General features: G+C 39.3%; 1 long non-coding RNA gene across 1 annotated transcript in view; it reads right to left on the bottom strand.

Annotated features, from left to right (window-relative positions):
• Positions 1–1344: 1344 nt before the first annotated feature.
• The window catches only part of LOC120887457 (uncharacterized), a 222177-nt gene continuing 203367 nt past the window's right edge, over positions 1345–20154 (bottom strand). The window contains exon 4 of the long non-coding RNA XR_005730710.2: positions 1345–2181. This is a non-coding gene — a long non-coding RNA (uncharacterized LOC120887457). The remainder of the gene's footprint in view (positions 2182–20154) is intronic.

Genomic DNA, 20154 nt, shown 5'->3' with positions numbered 1-20154 from the left:
AACTGCATTTTTATTCATTGGTGTTGATCACAGAACAGTGGAAATTGAACCTTTATCTTTAAGGAGCAGGATACACCAGTCTGCTTGAAAGTGAGGATGAGGGAGGAAACATAGGAATGAGCAGTCAAGTACATGTGAGCCCATGTGAGGTGCCCCAGTGTTCCTGATTTTTGCAATCAAAAAGTAGTTGACAAAAGCCAAATACAATTAATTAGGATCCTACAGAGGAGGAAGGACATATTTCTCAAAGTAAGATGCCATTTGAGAAGTCTAAGTGTAAGGAATTGTAAATTTCCTCTTTTAACCGAGTACATTATAGAATTACAAGTTCTTGCTTAAAAAATGTCTTAAGTGATAGTAAACTACTGGAATTCAGACACATGCATGAGTTGGGCTGGATAAAATCATGGCCAGAGCAAATGTTAAAATAAACAAAGTATTCTCAAAGGCAGTATCAAAGGTCATGACTTTCCCATTAAACTCAAGCAAAAAAAAAAAAAAAAAAAAGAATCCTGTTTATACCCACACTTGTTTCTCTAATAACGTCTGGAGAACTGGACTGTGGTTCCCTTCTCCGCCTGTCCCTCTGCCATGTTTGACCAGTCCAGTCAGCATCTTGCCTTGAGACTGTGTGTTCTTGCTGTTTACTTTCCCATCCTCACATACCATCAGGTCATCCCATTGTACTCCTTCAAGAAGATGGAAATTCTGTCTTTCCCATTGTGGTAAGACAGACACAACATGAAGCTGACACGTGGTGCTGTGGCGTGGAGTGCACTCACAGCATTGTGTAGCCGCTTCATCACCACCATCCAGTTGCAGAACTTTTCATCTGAACACGGGCATCTGTGAAACAGGGTGGCCATAAGACCTGCCCTACCTCAAAAATTCTGAGAACTGAAAGAATGTGTACTCTGGGATGTAAACCCTGTAAGCTACTGAAATATCATCCAGGAACTGGAGAATATGCACTAGGTGAAATAAGCCAATCCCCCACAACCAAGGGATGAATGTTCTCTCCGATTTGTGGATGCTAACCCACACAAGCGAGGTTGGGGACAGGGAGAATAGGAGCCCATTGGATTAGACAAAGAGGTACAAAGGGAAGGGAGGGAAGGGGAATAGGAAAGTTAATTGGTCATAACTTTCCTAGCCTTGTATTTGAATACACAACCAGGGTAACTCCACATCATCCATGACCACATGAGCAGGAATCTAAATAGAATAAGTTATACTCTAGATATGTATATTCTGCTAAATAATTCTACTGTCATGTACAATTAAAAATAAAAGAAATACTATCCAAATGTCTGTTACTGTAAATAAAGATGCAAAGTACTCTGATTAAGTAAAACACTGCCTTTCATTCATTCATCTCACACTCACAAAATTAAACTTTTGTTACATTCTATGGGGAAGAAGCACAGATTCATCCAAGTCCTGAAGCTGGTGACAGTGCTCCTGGCCTGACTTTGAACTCTGGAGACTGCAGTGCGAACATGGAGGAGGCAGACTCACTTTTATACCCACGAGCTTCTTTGTAATCTTCCAAATCCTTTTATTTTAAAAAATCTTTGTGTGAATTTACATTTCTCTCTAGTTGGTCCTTTAATAAGACAAAGCCACACCTGTAGTGTGAGGTGACTCCTTTCCATTCATGTAAAAAATAATTGTAACAATACTAATCGTGACGACATCAAAGTGGCCCAAAGGCCAAGGGCAGAGGGGAATCACTTCAGTCCTTTCATGAGCCTGTTTGAGGGAGAATCACTTCACAGTCCTTTCATAAACCTGTTTGAGTGATTCATAACTTGCTTCTGGGCCCCAGATTTTGGGACTATTAAGTCACAACATTGCAATGACCTGTCGCGCTGCCCCAGATAGAAGTGCCTTGGACTGACACTCCGTCTTGGTAATTGAGGAACTCCCCTGGAGGGCAGCAAGTCTAGCAGGCAGGGTTCCTGAAGAAAGGGCTATGCAGGGCGCCCCAGAGTCAGCTCCCAAGAAGACAAAACCAGAGTGTTCTCCTCACCAACCTTCTTCAAGAGGCTCCTCCCTGGACTGTCGATTTCGGAGAGACGTGTCCCTGAGGGTCTCTCTGTATGCCCAGGACCCAGCCAGTAGAAGGATGACGATGCATTCGCGTCCCGGTGAATGGTCTCACTCAGAGGAGGACCCTATCTAAGAGAGAACACAACTAAACGTGAAATGCTGGATCAGAGCAAACGACCTGACAGTCAGGAGAGGAATCTCTCCTCCTCTGCCCCTTCCTTCATCCCTCAGGGACTCTGTCGTAGGAGGAAAAGTCAGAGCAGGAGCTGCCTTCCCCAGGCTGCCCTCTCTCCCGCACAGCGGCCTCAGCCCACACGGCTTCCTGCTCTAAAGGCCTGACAGTTTCTTTGATGGAACCTCTTTTCTTGACGCAGCTTTTGGTCACCTGAGGTGAAAGTAAACAGGGACCCTGCTCATTCTTCACTCTTGCTCAACAACCTAATTTTCTTCCCACCATCTGGATTCTCCACAGCCTAACAGGATTACAGGCCAAGTTGCAGCCCAGGACGCCAGGTCTCAGCCCAGACTCACATGACTCAGCTTACTTGGCCCTGTCATCGGGGACCTTGTGTGTTCCCTCCTTTCCTGACTGTCCTGGACCTGCTAGTAGCCTCCTTCCTCAGCCTCTCCACCATCAATTAGCTCCTGTTTCTCTTCTCATGCTTCCCCTCAGCACGAAACCCTGAATTGACATGCCCCTCACCTAGGCACAGCACTGCCCTGGAGCTGTTCTTGCCTGGTTCATCTGTCAGTCATATTACCTTTCAGATTCACAGTTACAGTAACTCACTTCATAACAGTAAACTACCTCCCATTTCAATTTTTAAAAATTTTAAAATTGTTCTAATTGGTTATATGTGACAGTAGGATGCATTTTGACATACTGTATACAAATGCAGCACAACTTCTCATTCCTCTGGCTGTACATGGTGCAGAATCAAACCAGTCATGTAATCATCCATGTATATAGGGTAATAATGTCCATCTCATTCCACCATCCTTCTAAACCCCATATCCCCTCCCCCTCAGTCCCCTTTGCCCAATCCAAAGTTCCCTCCATTCTTCCCTACTCCCCGCTCTCCCCCATTATGGATCAGCATCCACTTATCAGAGAATATATTTGGCCTTTGGTTTCTTGGGTTTGGCTTATTTCACTTAGCAGGATATTCTCCAGCTCCATCCATTTACTGGCAAATGCCATACTTTAGTTTTTCTTTAAGGCTGAGTAATATCCCATTGTGTATATGTACCATATTTTCTTTATCCATTAATCTGTTGAAGGGCATCAAGTTTGGTTCCATAGTTTAGCGGTTGTGAATTGAGCTGCTATAAACGTTGATGCAGCTGTGTCACTGTAGTATGCTGATTTTAAGTCTTTTGAGTATAAACCGAGGGATGGAATAGCTGGGTCAACTGGTAGTTCGATTCCAATTTTTCTGAGGAATTTCCATACTGCTTTCCAGAGAGATTGCACCAATTTGTAGTCCCACCAACAGTATGTGAGTGAACATTTTTCCCCATATTCTCATCAACACTTATTATTGCTTGTATTCTTGATAATTGCATTCTGTGAGATGAAATCTTAGAGTAGTTTTAATTTGCATTTCTCTAATTGCTAGAGATGTTGAACATTTTTTTCATGTGATAAATCCATTGAAAGAGAAATTAGGAAAATGACCCCATTCACAATAGCCTAAAAAAAATACATGGGACTCAATCTATCAAAAAGGTGAAAGACATCTACAATAAAACTATAGAACACTAAAGAAAGAAATTGAAGAAGACAGAAGGATCTCCTATGCTCTTGGATATAAAGAATTATTATTCTTGTCAAAATGGCCACACTACCAAAGGATTAACTGCAATTCCTGTTAAAATCCCAATGACATTCTTCATAAAAAATAGAAAAGGCAATTATGATATTCATTTGGAAAAATAAGAAACCCAGGATAGCCAAAGCAATCTTTAGCAAGAAAAGTGAAGAAGGTGGCATCACTATACCAGACCTTAACTATACCACAGTAACAAAAACGGCATGGTATTAGCACCAAAATAGACATGTATATAGACCAATGGTACAGAACAGAAAACACAGAGACAAACCCACATAAATATAGTTATCTAATATTAGAAAAAGGTGCAAAAACACACACTGGAGAAAAGATAGCCTCTTCAACAAATGGTGCTGCTGGGAAAACTGGAAATCCATATGTAGCAAAATGAAATTAAACCTCTATCTCTGATCCTGAACAAAACTCAACTAAAAAAATCAAAGACTTAGGCACTAGAACAGAAACTCTGTGCCTAATAGAAGAAGAAGTGGGCCAAATTTTCATCATGTTGGCTTAGGACCTGACATCCTTAACAAGACTCCTCAAGTGCAATAAGTAGAATCAAGAATCAATAAATGGGATAAATTCAAACTAAAAAGCTTCTTTTCAGAAAAGGAAACAAAAATGTGAAGAAAGAGTGTACAGAATGGGAGAAAATCTTTACTACATGCACCTCAGATAGAGCACTAATCTCCAGGACATATAAAGAACTCAAAAAACTTAACACCAGAAAAAACAAATAACTCATTTCAATTTTGAAGCACAAATTTCCATCCCTTGTCTGGAATTTCCCTCAATCAATCTCTTGGGAAGTTAGTTTTCTTTTCTGAAAGGATAGAGCCCCACAATATCATTAATTGATTTTCATCCAAATGTTAAATAATGAATTCAAAGGCAATACTTTTTAAATCCCATACTAGTGATTGATACTTCTTTAAAGAGGGAGTATTAAAATTAACAAAGTCAAATTTGGAGGTGGTGTTATTGCAACACTGGTCATTGGGGCTTCCAAATTGGCCCTCTGGCTTAGAATCTGCCATCATCTGCTTGGATGGAAGCAAAACCATCAACTTAAAACCTCCAAATTTATTTGGATGTAATGCTTTGGTGGAAGGTTTGGTGTTCTGGCAGGAAAAGAAGGTGGGAAAGGTGCCATACTCCTCTCTGTGTATGGTGTGAGGCTCACTCTTGGGCTCCAAATGAATATCAACCAGGAAGGAAAACCCACAGTAGCACTTTTATGAGCTGTAGTGAATATTCCAAAGAGGCAAGCTCAACTTCAGGAATGAATGGTGCTGTAGAGTTGAGAGCGCTTCTTGAGACATAAAACAGGAATTAGTAGAGCAGGTCCTGAAAGTCTGTTTTGTGCGAGTAGGAAAACGTAGAAGCAATGTTTCTGGACTGACCCTAGTCCAGGAAGATTCTACACAACTGAAGTAATTCTATTTTTTAATTTTTTTAGAGAGAGAGAGAGAGAATTTTTAATATTTATTTTTTAGTTTTCGGCGGACACAACATCTTTGTTTGTAAGTGGTGCTGAGGAATGAACCCGGGCCTCATGCATGCCAGGTGAGCGTGCTACCGCTTGAGCCACAACCCCAGCCCAATTAAAGTAATTCTGAGTTATACGAGCACAGAATTCTAGGCAATAATAATGGGGACTCATATGGAACATACCACTCACATGGAACCGTAGCCCTGCTCAGCTCTTGGTCTCAGTGCAATGTTCAGGAGCATGACATTTGCTTCTCAGCAACACTGGCCCCTCATATTATTTAGTCCCCCTTTGCAAGTACAAAATATCTGAGAGCAATGTTGAATGGTTTCAGTTGAGTAGTCTAAGTATAAATCCATATATATATATATATATATATATATATATATATATATATAAATATATATATACATAATTATTTTTTTTTGTAGTGCTAGGGATCTAATTCAGGGCCATGCACAAGCAAGGCAAGCATCCTCCAGTGAGCTTTATCTCCAGCTTCTCAGCCACTGCCCCTAGCACACATTTTAATTAGTGCTTCAGGACCATTGATTAGTGCTTCAGGACCACACCTTGTGCTCCCACCAGAATAGGATGGTGGTCATACCATCTATTGCCACAGTCTGGCTGGGCACAAAATCGGGAAGTCACGAGCCACTTGTAGGTTCAAACAGGAACTACTTTTTTTTTTGCCAGAACCCAATGGGAACTCTCCAGAACTCCATGGAAACTCCGTGAGAACCAACAGGAACTCCATGAGAACTCAAAAGTAGTGGACACCCAAGGTAGCAGGAGCCACCTTATTGCCGGACAGCAGAGGTTTATATACACAACTGAATACACAGCTTGTTTCAATTTAGCATCATCCAGTTACAGCAATCAGTGATTATCTTAATAATTATACACAGTTTAACTTAATTATCATCATCTTAATGGCTCGCTGGCGTTACTTCTCAACCATTCCTTCTGGCAAAATGCCAGGCGCCATCTTGACTTGGTTGTGGCTCTCAACATCTCCCCCCTTCTGTTTAATTAAACAAGTATGTGGCTTAGGGACCGTGCCTGTCTTAGGTTGTCCAATACTACATATGGTGCTTACCCATCATTGGATGAGCTGACCTCAAGGTGTCAGCCTCCTGTCTTAGGTTGGTATCATTGCAATTGGATCTTACCCATCATTGACCACTGGCCCAGCATTTAGCCATACTTGTGGATAGTGGTTTTTACACAAACACCATAAACAACCTGCTACAAGCAGAAAGGGGAGGATACAAAATGCCACGATATCAAGCCATTGACGGCTCCTTTTGGAAAAATTGTACCATTGATGACACCATCAGCAAAGATACCCCAGCACTACCACAATTCGCTGCACCAACAGATAGTTCACAATGCATACAAGTGATACATAGTGCAGGCAAGTTTTGCAAGTAGTTCAAAGCAAAGGAATCCATTAATATGTCCATTTTCTCCCAAAGTAATTCAACTCCTTGATTGAGAATCACTTGTTGAGTTACATTATTCATTGATGCATCAGTTTATACAGTTTGTTGTGATAGATATCGCAGAAGCTGTAGTTTGATTTTATCTTTGTCTTCACTGGCACTGGGAAGAAGATAGGAATTCTGGCAATGATGGCTAAAAAAATTATGTAACATTCCAGCAGGCACTAAAAAAAGCAATTTTCTAAATAATTTAGTATCCTGAATAGAATTAGATATAATGAAAAGGAAACGTAAAAGTAAACAAACATATCTGTTAACCTCCTTTTTTGTTCACATTTTAAAACAATCCTCAACAACTGTTTACCCAATTTAAATTAAACCATTTAATCACGTGAATAAAAAAAATTTGGATCCATTTTTTTATGAGTGCTCCTCATATATGATATATGGACATATGCACATACAGACATACAACACAAAACACAAGTATGCACACATAACACAATACATACAACACATAACATAATAGTAAAGGTCTTGTAGCTTTTCACAGGTGAAATCTCCATTGTAATGTTTAAAAACTCCACAGTCAAAAAATAGAACTGATCAGAAAAACATTAACCTAGGTCTGTATGAGCTCAAAAAATAAAATAGGACTTCATGATGTGGGAGAGGGCAATAATAAAATAGAGCATGTGTGAGGCTCTGGGTTCAATCCTCAGCACCACATAAAAATAAATAATTAAAGATATTGTGTCCATCTACAACTAAAAAAAATTAAGAAATAAAAGAAGAGCTTTGTGTTGAAAGTAGTGATTTCAAGAATAATAAATAATAGTGAAATTTCTTCCGGTACCTTGCATATGGGTCTGAAGGTATTCCCACAAGCAAGCCCCAAGGTTTTTTTTTTTTTAACATTTGAAATAGGCCTTAATGGTGTTCATTATTCATTAGCCTCTAGGTGTGGGAAAACCACTGTCACAGAAGTAAGTATAGCTAAACTGAAGTTCTGGATATCAGCTGTTATGGATTTGAGCCAAGTCATCTTCTTTTTGGACTGTAGAAATCGCTTTAGTTAGTCTCTCTGGAATCCAAATTGGCTGCTGTTCTCCCTGTGGAAACACACAAACAGACCCCCAACTCCAGACAATCACTGGGTCAGGACCTTTCCATTGTCCTGTTAGAATATCCTTCCAAAGAACCTTGGGCTTATGTACATTTTTTGGACACATGTGCCTTTCCGCAGCACTAAGCCCTGATGAATCCAAATTTAAGAAGTTTAGAGTAAAAAGGGTTATTATAAGTTTATCTTTGGGGGTATATACCCCTTCCCAATTCCCACATTTTGCTTTAATCAGTACATTTTAATAGTTTGATGAGCTCTTTCAACTCTGCCTTGTCCCTGTGGATTGTATGGGATTCCTGTTATATGAATAATGCCAAATGATGAGCAAAATTGCTTAAAAGAGGTAGAAGTATAACCAGTGGCATTATCTGTTTTTAACCGTTTTGGAACACCCACAGTGGCAAAATTTTGTAAGCAATGAGCTATAATATCTTCAGTTTTTTCTCTGGCATGAAGGGAGCCCATCAAAAATCCAGAAGAAGTATCAACTGTAACATGCAAATATTTTAATTTTCCAAATTCTGGCAACTGTGTGACGTCCATCTGCCAAATATGGTTAGGTATCAGTCCTCTTGGATTGATTCCAAGATTAACTTGTGGTAAAAACGTCACACAATTTTGACATCGTTTTATTATTTGTCTAGCTTGTTCCTTAGTTATTTTAAAACACTTTTTAAAAGTATTTGCATTGACATGGAAGAATATATGAAAATTTATAGCTTCTTCTAGCATAGAAAAAATATGTATGTCATGTATAGTTTTATCAGCTAAATCATTGCCCAAACCAAGGGCTCCAGGCAATCCTGTATGTGCCCTGATATGTCCTATAAAGAATGGATCTTTTCTGTCCCAGATTAAACTTTGTATAGTGGAAAACAAAGAGAAAACAGAAGAGGAAGGGAAAATCCTACCAGCATCTTCAAGGGATACTATAGCATTAACTATATACTGATTATCGGAAAATAAATTAAATAGAGAATCTTTAAACATCACAAAAGCTTGTAATACTGCATTAAGCTGTACCTTTTCAGCTGATTATTTGGGTACTAAAAATGTAAAAGTTTGATCAGGGGTAACTACTGCTGCTGTACCATTAGTTGACCCATCAGTGAATATATTTGAAGCATTCATGATAGGTGTTTTTCTTGTCATTTTTGGAAAAACTACAGGATGCAAAGACCAAAAAGACAACAAAGGATTAGATGGTAAGTGATTATCAAATGAAACATTAGATTTGCACATGATTATTGCCCAAGTGTTTAACTCATTAGCTAACTTATCAATTTGATCCATAGTATAAGGAGTAATAATTTTATTGGGAGAAATCCCAAACACTCCCTTTGCTGCTTTTATTCCTTTGAGTATTAATTGTCCTACAGCGTCAGGATACCTAGTAAGAATAGTGTTAGGAGAATAGGATAAATGTATCCATAATAATGGATCTTCTTGCCAAAATACTCCTGTAGGAATATTTTTTGTTGGTAGTACAATAAATAATAAAGGCAAACTTATATCAATTCTATCCAAATGCATATTTTCCATATATGTTTCAATGATTTTTAATGTCTTTCTTGCTTCAGGTATTAATGTGCGGGGTGAATTTGGATCTGATGGGCCTTTTAAGATATCAAATAAAGGTCCTAACTCTCTTGTTGGTATACCTAGATAAGGCCTTATCCAATTTATGTCTCCTAATAACTTTTGAAAGTTGTTAAGTGCTTTGAATTGATCTACTTGTATTTGAATTTTTGGTGGACGGACCATGGTTGACGATAATAGAACTCCTAAATAATTAATTGGAAAATTTAATTGTACTTTATATATTGCTATCTCTAGATTATAATTTTTTAATAAGTTTGTAAGTGTGGCATAATATTTTAGCAATGTGTTTTTAATCTTTGTGTGCTAATAATACATCGTCCATATAGTGAAATATTTATATTTCAGGATTTTGATTTCTAAGTGGCTGGGTTGCTTTGTTAACATAAAATTAACATGTTGTTGGGTTGTTAGCCATCCCTTGAGGGAGTACTTTCCATTCATATATCTGGTCAGGACTTTCATGATTCAACACAGGGACAGTAAATGAAAAACATGGACTATCCTCAGGATGAATTGGAATTGAAAAAAAAATCTTTAATATCTATAACTAAAACATACCAGGTTTTTGGCAAAGCAGACAATTGGGGAATCCCCGATTGAGCAGGTCCCATAATAACCATCTCATTATTAATGACTCTTAAATCTTGCAATAATCTCCATTTACCAGATTTATTTTTGATGACAAAAATGGGAGTATTATGGGGAGATACAGAAGGTTGTATATGTCCTTCTGCTAATTGTTGTTTGACCAGATCATGGGCTGCTTGTATCTTTTCTTTAGTCAGGGGCCACTGAGGAACCCATACTGGTCTTTCTAATTTCCAAGTAATTTTTATTGTCTCAGTGGCCCTTTCTGAAAATCCAACCCATGTCTGTCCATTCCTTGATCTATTTGTATTGGTGCTGCTATACCTTGTTCTTGTTTTTCTAATCTTTTTCCTTTCCTAAAACCTTGTCTAGTCATAATAGTGGGTGCATTTTGGTTGATGTTATTTGTTAATGTCAAACCTAATTGATCTAGGACATCTCATCCCCATAAATTTAAGGGAAGATGATCCAATACATATGGCTGTATAGTTCCTTCACATCCTTCAGGATCCTTCCAATCTAATACCATTGCACTTCTATAGGGATTAGTCGCCACTCCTAGGCCTCAAAGCATTTGAGTGGCTTGTTGTAATGGCCAATTTGGCCATTCTTGATAAGAAATGATGCTAAGGTCTGCACCTGTATCCAGTAGCCCATTAAATTCATGTCCTTGAATATTTAGTTTTAGCATGGGGCGAGAATCTAAATTTAAAGAAAGCATAGCACAATCTACACCTGTGGGGCCTAATCCCTTGGAACCTCTTTCTACAGTACGACCGGAAAATTTATCATGTAGGCTTGGTATTATTAGTAACTGTGCTATTCTATCTCCTGGTGAAATTACTGATATACCCTTTGGAGAACTGGCTATAATTTTTATTTCACCTTCATAATCGGGATCAATTACCCCAGGACTTATCATAAGTCCTTTTAGAGTAGAAGAGCTGCGTCCTAACAATAAGCCTCCCCTGTTCCTTTGGGAAGAGGTCCTTTCACCCCTGTGGGAATGATTTGAACTCCCATCTCTGGAGTTAGTACTGTTCTGGTGGAGGCACAGTTGTCCAACCCTGCGCTCCCTCTGGTTTGTCTAATGAGGGATCTAATGGATAATGTGTCCTGGGCACTACCCTGATGGTGTTGCTGGGTTCATCCAATGCCCCGTATATTTGTGGTCGTGGGCCCTGGAATATTGGGCCCCCCTGTCCGTTTTTTGGCAATGGAGCCTAATGTTTTTCTTCACAATATCATGGGTAAACACCTGGTCCTTGTCTGTTTTTTGATAATGGAGTACCCTCTATAGTGGTTTGAGAACAGCATTCATTAGCTTAATGTCTCCCTCTATGGCATCGTGGGCAAATACCCGGTATTCTACTCCCTTTGATTATATCCAGTTTTGTTAAACCCTCCTCCTATGGAGCAACTCCTTCTAAAATGTCCTGTTTGTCCACAATTGTAGCATGTTTTTGGCCTGGCACCTAAAGCCTATTGTACTGCAGCTGCCAGGACTTGCCCTTGTTCATTAATGTCTCTGCATAATTTAACATATGTGTTTAAATCTCCATGTCTCCATGGTCTAATGGCCTCCCTGCACCATCTATTTGCTTGTTTGTAGGCTAGTTGTTTTATTAATGGCATCGCTTGTTCTACATCCCCAAAGATTCTGGTAGCCGTTTGTATAAGCCTATCAACAAATTCAGCGTAAGGTTCATTAGCTCCTTGTATTACCTTAGATAATTGGCCTTGTAAATCTCCATGCCCCTGTAAAATTTTCCATGCCTAACCACAGCTGAAGTTATTTGTGAGTATATGGCAGGATCATATCTAATTTGTTGTAGCTGACCCTCATAAGGTCCCTCTCCTAACAACATATCTAGATTTCTCTGAGGATAACCAGCTGCTGCATTTCGCCTAGCCGTCTCCATGCAAAATTCCTGATTGGCAACATTCCATAACAGATATTGTCCTCCATTTAGCACAGCTTTGCACATACTAGCCCAATCTGCTGGCGTCATGTTCAAGTTGGTAATGGATTCGACCATACTTACAGTGAAGGGTGCTTGAGGACCATAGGTTGTTACAGCTTCTTTCAGCTGCTTCACTGTTTTGAAATCTAAAGCATGGTGAATTCGCTGCCCTCCTGCCTCCTCAAATACAGATCCTGTCTCAGGATCCCATCTATCAATTTCAGGGGTTGAGGGCCACTCAGCATATGTTGTCTCTGTATACATAGGTGGAGCTGTTGGTTGGACACCCATGCCCTCCGGTGATAGAAAGGTGTTATTAGCAACCTCCCATTGTAACTTCTCCCCTGATAGCCCTTCCTCCTCTAAACTTTCTTCCCCTGTCTGAATAACTCGAGAGACTTCCTCTTTTAAGATGTCTTCTCCTAGACTAAGCAAACAAGGTCGAACCAATGTCCATAATGGTAATGTGCCAACTGGCAGAGTTCCTGGGCTTTCCTTTTCTATCTTTTTAAAATCTTCACCATGATGGTTCCATTGTGATATATTTAATAACCCCTCCTTAAGAAACCATGGGCTACATTTTTGTATTGTATCAACGTATGCCCTAACTGTTCTTGGTTTTACTGGGGTGCCTCCTTCCTTTAGCAATTTACTTAAAACTCTTTCAGTTTGTTTTTTACTAATTTCTGATCCCATATTTCTGCTACAAAGATAACGCAACCCAACAAGATAACACAAATCAAAACCAAAACAAAACAAGACAAAAGCGGAACAAAAATTCATTGTATCAGTTTTTCTATTTTCTTGACATGTGCATCCGTGGTCTGTCTCTATCTCTTCCTCAGGGCTGAACAACTTTTCTAGCATCCTATTTATTTCTAGGGGCAGGCAGCTTGAAACAGAAATGTAACAAATCAATACAAGAACACATTGTTTTTTGAAATGGTTACCCATTCTCTTGCCCTGCCCTCAGGGGTGAGCAGTTTCACTTACCCTCAAGCTTCAGGCCTTACCCACCCGGGCCACTAAATGCCGCAATCTGGCTGGGCACAAAATCAGGAAGTCACGAGCCACTTGTAAGGTTCAAACAGGAACTACTGTTTTGCCAGAACACAACGGGAACTCTCCAGAACTCCACAGAAACTCCACGAGAATCAACGGGAACTCAACGGGAACTCAATGGGAACTCCGTGAGAACCAAAAGTAGCGGGCATCTGAGGTAGCCGGAGCCGCCTTATTGCCATTCAGTAGAAGTTTATATTCACAACTGAATACACAGCTTGTTTCAATTTAGCATCATCCAGTTACAGCAATCAGTCATTATCTTAATAATTATACACAGCTTAACTTAATTATCATCATCTTAATGTCTCACTGGCATTACTTCTCAACCATTCCTTCTGGCAAAATGCCAGGCGCCATCTTGACTTGATTGTGGCTCTCAACAATCTATATCCTCTGAACACCTTACATAACACCTCTTCTTGCCTTCCTATTTGGAAATTTTATGTGTGTCATAGTCTTATGAATTTATCCGTCTGGGGAGGTGCTGTGTGTTTTTCTCTGTGTATTGACAAACTCAGATGGAGATTTATGGAAGTACATTTAAAACACACAAGTACCCAAGAAATACTATATTTTTTCATATATGCATGAATTTATTATAATTTATTTATATATAATATAAACATAAATTTTAGGTATATGTCTTTGAAACATAAACACATACATATATTGGAATATTACAGTGAATCTTTGAGGGGATAAAGGAGATAGGAATGGGAATAGAGATTAAGAAAAAAGAGGGAGAGAGTTTTTCTGGGATCAATGATGATAACCTATGGCCCAAAACAAGACAAAAGATGAGAAACCTTAAGAAGGGAGAAAACATGGATGAATATATTAGGCAGAATGAATGATCTTTTATTTATTCACTTTTGAATGGGTTCATGGGAGAAGTCTGCAGAGCAGCTCAGTATAGGTAAAAACTTAACTGAATTTTGACATTGTTGCTTCAAAAGTCCCCATGAACATCCACAGATCATCTACCATGTGTCCAGCACAGTGCTAGTCATTAAGGGCATGACAATAAACAAGGCAGATGACAACTTTAAACTGTCAGGCAAGCACAGGACATATGTACTATGGTCCTCAACCTTGTGAGAGAGAGGTGATAATATCATCCACACCAGAGACAATGGCAAGTTACGGCATATAAAGTCAGATAACTTGCACAGGGCCACATAAGCACTAGTGGCAGAGGCAGGATTTAAACACCAGCGGTGTGATTCTGGAGCCCACATGCCCACAAGTGTAGTTGTGGCATATGAAATGAGGAGTCCTCTAATTCAAACAAGTTCTCCAGCTTTGGTCCTTCACCTTCAATGGACTAGTTCAATCCACAATCCCAGAAATTGTAGGGAGTCTGACATACTTCCCATGATTAAAAAGTTTTAGGGGTGAGGGTAAGCACACAAATCTATATATTTTCCTGGTCAAGTGCTGCCAGTGTCCCTTATCTGAACCCAGTCTGGTTTTTTTTTTCTTTTTTCATATTTCCTCTCTATTCATATCAATTTTGGTATGGACTATCACCTCTTCTGTTCCTGTCATCTCCTTCACACTTCACCCAGCCTTTACTAAAGGTTTGGGGAGTTCATGGAAGAAGTCTGAAGAGCAGCTCAGTATAGGTACAAACTAAACTGAATATTTGACATTGTTGCTTCAAAAGTCCCCATGAACAGTAAGCTCGAGCTTGCTGCCAGATGTTGAATGTTGTGGTCTTTGCTCTTTCCAAATATTCTTTCCGCAGAGTGGCATGTCTCCAAACCCTAAATTCCTGTTGGATTTCCTACGAAGAGCAATTTGGCTCCTTTCGTTAACTCTCTTCTCCCCAGCTTATCCTAGTGATTTGGGGTGATAGACAGGGAAAGAGAACATGTGTCATGGCCAAGAGGTTTCAAAGCATTTCCTGGACAGAGTCACCTCACATATGTATTCTGCCATTGTCCTAGTGAATTGAGGGTGACACAGTCAATGCTTCTTGCAATGGGCAGTGTTTCTCTCTACACTGTCTGAGCAGTGACTGTGAAGTTCAATGGGAGCTTGCAGGATGGCCTCCAACTTAGACCACAGGGAGAGTGAGGTGGCGGGGGAGACCAGCAGAAGCAATGGCTCTATCCTGGAAACACAGACAAGGAGCAGTGAAGGGGCAGAGGCAATGCTGGAAGTGCTCCAAGTCCAAGAGTCTAGTCCATGGCCAGGGATGATACAATGCCCACTTTATTAGAAATTAAAGACTAATAAAGAGAGAGTGGCAAGGGAGGAGGAAAAGTGAGCAGAATAATGGTAGTCAGACTGAGGAATCAATTTATCTGAAGGCTGTGAAAATTCATAAAAAATTGTTATGGAGGGACTTATTGTGATCCAAGTTCTCTTCTTACCTTCTTCCTTTCCTCCTTTCATTGCTCTCTCCCTCTCTCTACTGCCCTTCTCTCTTTCTTCTTCCTTCTCTCTCTCCCAAAAAGATCATGGTAGCTACAGAATATGGAGAATGAGTTGGAGAAAGCAAAAGTGGAAGTTTTTGCTGTAGCAATTTGGATATTGTCAGGTGAGCAGAGAAAATTGGATGGATTCAAGAGTTACTCAAGGTTTTGATGGCAAGAGGGAGAAACAGTGAGGAAGAAAGAGACAAAAAGATCGGGCTACTGGATGGTCTAGGGTTAGAGCAATGGATGATTCACTAGGATAGGGAATCCAGAGGGGGAATTAGTTGAGTTGAATGAGCATCTAACGAATTCAATTTTGGTGCTGAGTAATGGGATTTCCAAGTGGAGGTGATTGGAGGGAAGGTGGATATGAGCATCTGGACCCCAAATTATTTCTGACTTGAGAAACAGAATTCACTTTTTTCATCAAACAGTTGTTTGTTGATGACATGGAGTGGATAACATTACCTACTCTGAGTGGCCACATGTGAAGAGAAAAAGACCATGGATCAAATTTCCATTAATATCAACATTTTAGGGATGGAAAAGGAAAGAGGACCCATCATAAAGACTAAGAATGGTGGAACTAAGTTGGAAAGGACTAAGAAACCAAGGTCAAGAGCACTTAAAGAAGGAGAGGGTAGTCATTTATATCAAATCTCAGAAACATGTTTTGGAAATGGTACCCCTGTGATTTTTTGACTTTGTTGAGTATGAATTGGCTGTGTCTTGATGGACAGCACATATCCTTTCCCACTCTCAAATGTCTGGGTCCATGATCTTCTGGGAGCTCAGACATTGTTTTCCTTTATGAGGAGAAACTTGTCACTCTCTTAATAAAAACCTCAGAAAGTCTAAGGCTGAGTTCTATGTACACATAAATATGGCAGCAATTAATATCTTGGCATTCACCTCATTACATGCCAAACACCATGTGCTTTAGAAGAGGGGAAGTACAGGTACAAAGACTTGAATTGGATGTCAACATACTTTATATTTAAACAGAGATATAAAAATTGTGGTATATATGTGTATTAAGAATTTTAATGCAAAAAAACAACAAAGTACATGTATAAAGGCAAAAAATAAAAAAAGAATAGTGTTACCTTAGATTAGGTAGAGGGAAGTGAAAGGAGGGGAAGGTAGGGGATGTGGGGATTAGAAAGATAGTAGAATGAAACAGACATTATTACTTTATGTATGTATGTGACTGTATGACCAATGTGACTCTACAATATGTATACTCAGAAAAATGAGAAATTATATCCCATCTATGAATGATATATCAAAGTATAGAAGTGCATTCTACTGTCATGTGTCATGAATAACTAATTAAAACAAATAATTTTTTTTTAATAAAGAGGACTTTTCTCCTAACTTTATGTTTTGCTGGCTACTCCCTACAGAGGTTTCCTAGGTGAACCTTTTATTCCCTAAGGCAATTAAACATTTAAATACTTTATTTTTGTTAGTAAGTATAGGAAATGGGACTTTGTGTGCATGGTAAGATAGAGATGACTTAGATCATACAATGTAGACGTCTTAGATTATATACTACAGAATGGCTGGTGTCACATCATGCAGTGGGCTGGTACTAAGACTTCTTGAACGCTTGATTTCGTGGCTTTTGGAGCAGTCTCCACTTGGACTCCATAGATTTCAAGTCAGCTGACTTAAATAAGCCTGATCACAATTCTGGAAACTAGGCATCATATCAACCACTCAGAGAAAAGAAAAACAAGTTTGGAAAAATACTTCTTAAAGTTAAAAAGAGGAATAAAAAAGCTTTCACTTCCTTTAATTGGTATGAAATTTATATTCTTAGGACTTGAGTGCCTGGAAATTGTATGCTTCCCATTTTTTCCCATTTGAACTAATTTTGATCACAGAAAATTAGAAGCCCATCAGACAATCTGCAACGTTGGCAGCCATTCTTCCATCTCACCAAAGAGGAAAGAGAGCCCAGCTAGTTGGGTTCTCCAGAGGGTGACAGCTGTTATACAGAATTGAACTGGCCTCCAAAGGGTAGAGTGCATTCACTTTCAAGATATGCTGAGAAATTCAGTCTTGAATAAGAGTTAGAAATGATTACTAGATTATATTACAAATATATTCTTTTGCTCAATTCATTGTTTTCCACATGTCTAAAAAATGAATAAAACCTAAATTTTCTTCTTTTATATTTCTCACTCACCATAAGGTTGGAGAGCATCCACCTGACTTTGAAGCTGCACAGAATAAACACTAAGGTTCTAAAAAAAAAAATAAAACAAAACTGAAACTTGAAAGCTCCATCACCAAAGGGTGTTTAGCAAAGTGATGAAACACCAAGGTTTGATGAAATCAGATTTGCATAGCTTATCAGAAACTGCTAAGATAATCAGAGTCAGAACCCCAATGAATCCTAGAATTAAAGGGAAATAAGGAAGAAATTAACAAGGATGCTTAAGGATGAAAAACCAAGATCAGAAGCAACTCAAAGATGAAAGGTGAAAGGACCTTTAAGAAGTGAGACCAGCGAGGGTTCTCACTCACAGGGGGAGCTGCTCTCAGAAGGAAGTAAGGTAGTGCTAGGGAACCTCGAGTTGTTTCACATGAGAGCATTACTATAAACGAACAATTCCCAAAATCATCGTCTTCTGTGATACTCGCCATTCTAAGACATGCATGTCTTCTGATCACGTGTCACCTCTTGTTTGCTGCCGTTTCAAATGATGTTTTTGTGGCTAAGAAACTGAACGCCAGAGTTCCTTCCCCCTTCTCCTTATGTATCCATTTAACTAACTTCATTGAATAAACTCTCTTTTGCATCCCATCTTGCATCCCAGGGCTGATATAGATTTCTCCTGATAGTATCATAGTTTCACATGTCTTTCTCTAAATTCAAATGGATTAATTTTATCTTTAACAGCTAATCCACCAGAGTTAAGAGAAACAAAGAAGTGACCTCAGGAAGCCAAGATTTTAGGTCAGACTATAGTAGGAGTCAGGCAATTTTGTTTTGATCCAAATCAGAGAACATATAATGTAGATGTAGCCCTCTCAATGTATGTCATAAAGGAATATAATATAGAATGTGTAGAAGGTCTTGGATGAGCCCATTCCTACTTAGAAAAATAATTCAAATTTTATGCAATATTTGACTTAAAGTAGATCAGTGCAATGGATTAAATGTCTCTTCCAAAATTCATGTTGAGATTCAATTGCTATGGTAAGTACCAAGAGGCAGCACCTTGGAGAGGTGATTAGGCCATTAGAGCCTGCCCCCAAGGGCAGACAATGGAAATTTGGCACAGCCACTTTTATCTCTTGTTTTGTACGTTTGCTTGCATTTTGGTTACGTTGTGATGCAGAATGAAGTTCTTCTCCAGATGTGACCCTTCCATCTTGGAATTTAGAACTATGAGCCAAATAAACTTCTATTACTTATAATTACTCAGTCTGTGATATTTATTCTGTTCTAGCTTCAGAAAATGGACCTAGACAGTCAATTTCCCCTGTACTCAGTCTTTCACTTGCTCCTCCCACATACCTTACGGGATGCCCACATGATGCTGGTATTGTGTAACTGTGTGTAGAGAGATAAAGTACTGTTCTGGCCCCTCAGAGGCTTTCAGTTCACTACAGAAGCAAAGATACCGTTAGGGGACAAGTGCAATACACTGTGGTGGGTGAAAGAAGGAGTGAGCAATGCAGCAACTACATGCTGACAACAGATGCCTGAGTGGGCTGGAAGACATGTTGGCTGATCAGTCCATCTGAGACGGGTGATCACTGTCATCCTCTTAGTAAGAACGCATGACTGTATTTACTTCTTTGACAAGGATGTGGTTTTGTGGCAAGGTTTACATTACAGCATGGTTTGATACACATCAGGAAACAGATATACAAAGCAATCTTGAGTAACTCAAAGCCTACAGGGTGTCTAGTAAGATCCTGTTAACTATAAACCACGAGCTGGGTGCTACTGGGCTTCTAGTATGGACAAGACCAGTGTGAGTCATGCTGTTTATATGCAGGCTTAGGCAACACAATGAGTATACACACTGCTTCACTTCCTTTCCTCAGTATGACCTCAGCAGCCAGAGTATTACAGGAGAGGAAAAGTGAAGGGTTACGGTCAGATGAGACTACTAGACTTTAGCCACACAGTATAAATTGTTGTTATCTATGTTATGATACCCATGGGGTAAATAACCCTGGTGTTCAATGTGAAGCAAAAGACTCAACATAGACTTAGCTGTGGTCATAGCTTAATGGAGATTAATGGAGGTATGTTGGCATGAACACAGTACTTAGAGTTGCAAGACTTGGATGTTGAATCTGGTCTGGTTGCTGCTCTGTGATGGCTTAATGTTAGTAAAAACACCCATCCATTCATGATTCTATCCAGATTCATCCATTCATTCATCTATGAGCCCATAGTTTTGAGTGTTAAAGGATTTATAAATTTGTATACACTGCAATAGAAAAGATATGTAAGTAAGCTAAGCACAGCACAATATAATATGGGTAAAGCAGAAGAAGCACTTAAATCAGGAGGTGGTTTCTCTGGGAGGCAG

This window comes from Ictidomys tridecemlineatus, chromosome 10, assembly GCF_052094955.1.
Source record: "Ictidomys tridecemlineatus isolate mIctTri1 chromosome 10, mIctTri1.hap1, whole genome shotgun sequence".
NCBI classification, from domain to species: Eukaryota; Metazoa; Chordata; class Mammalia; order Rodentia; family Sciuridae; genus Ictidomys; species Ictidomys tridecemlineatus.
The sequence above is the reverse complement of the archived record's forward strand: the minus strand, read 5'-3'. Positions and strand labels throughout refer to the sequence as shown.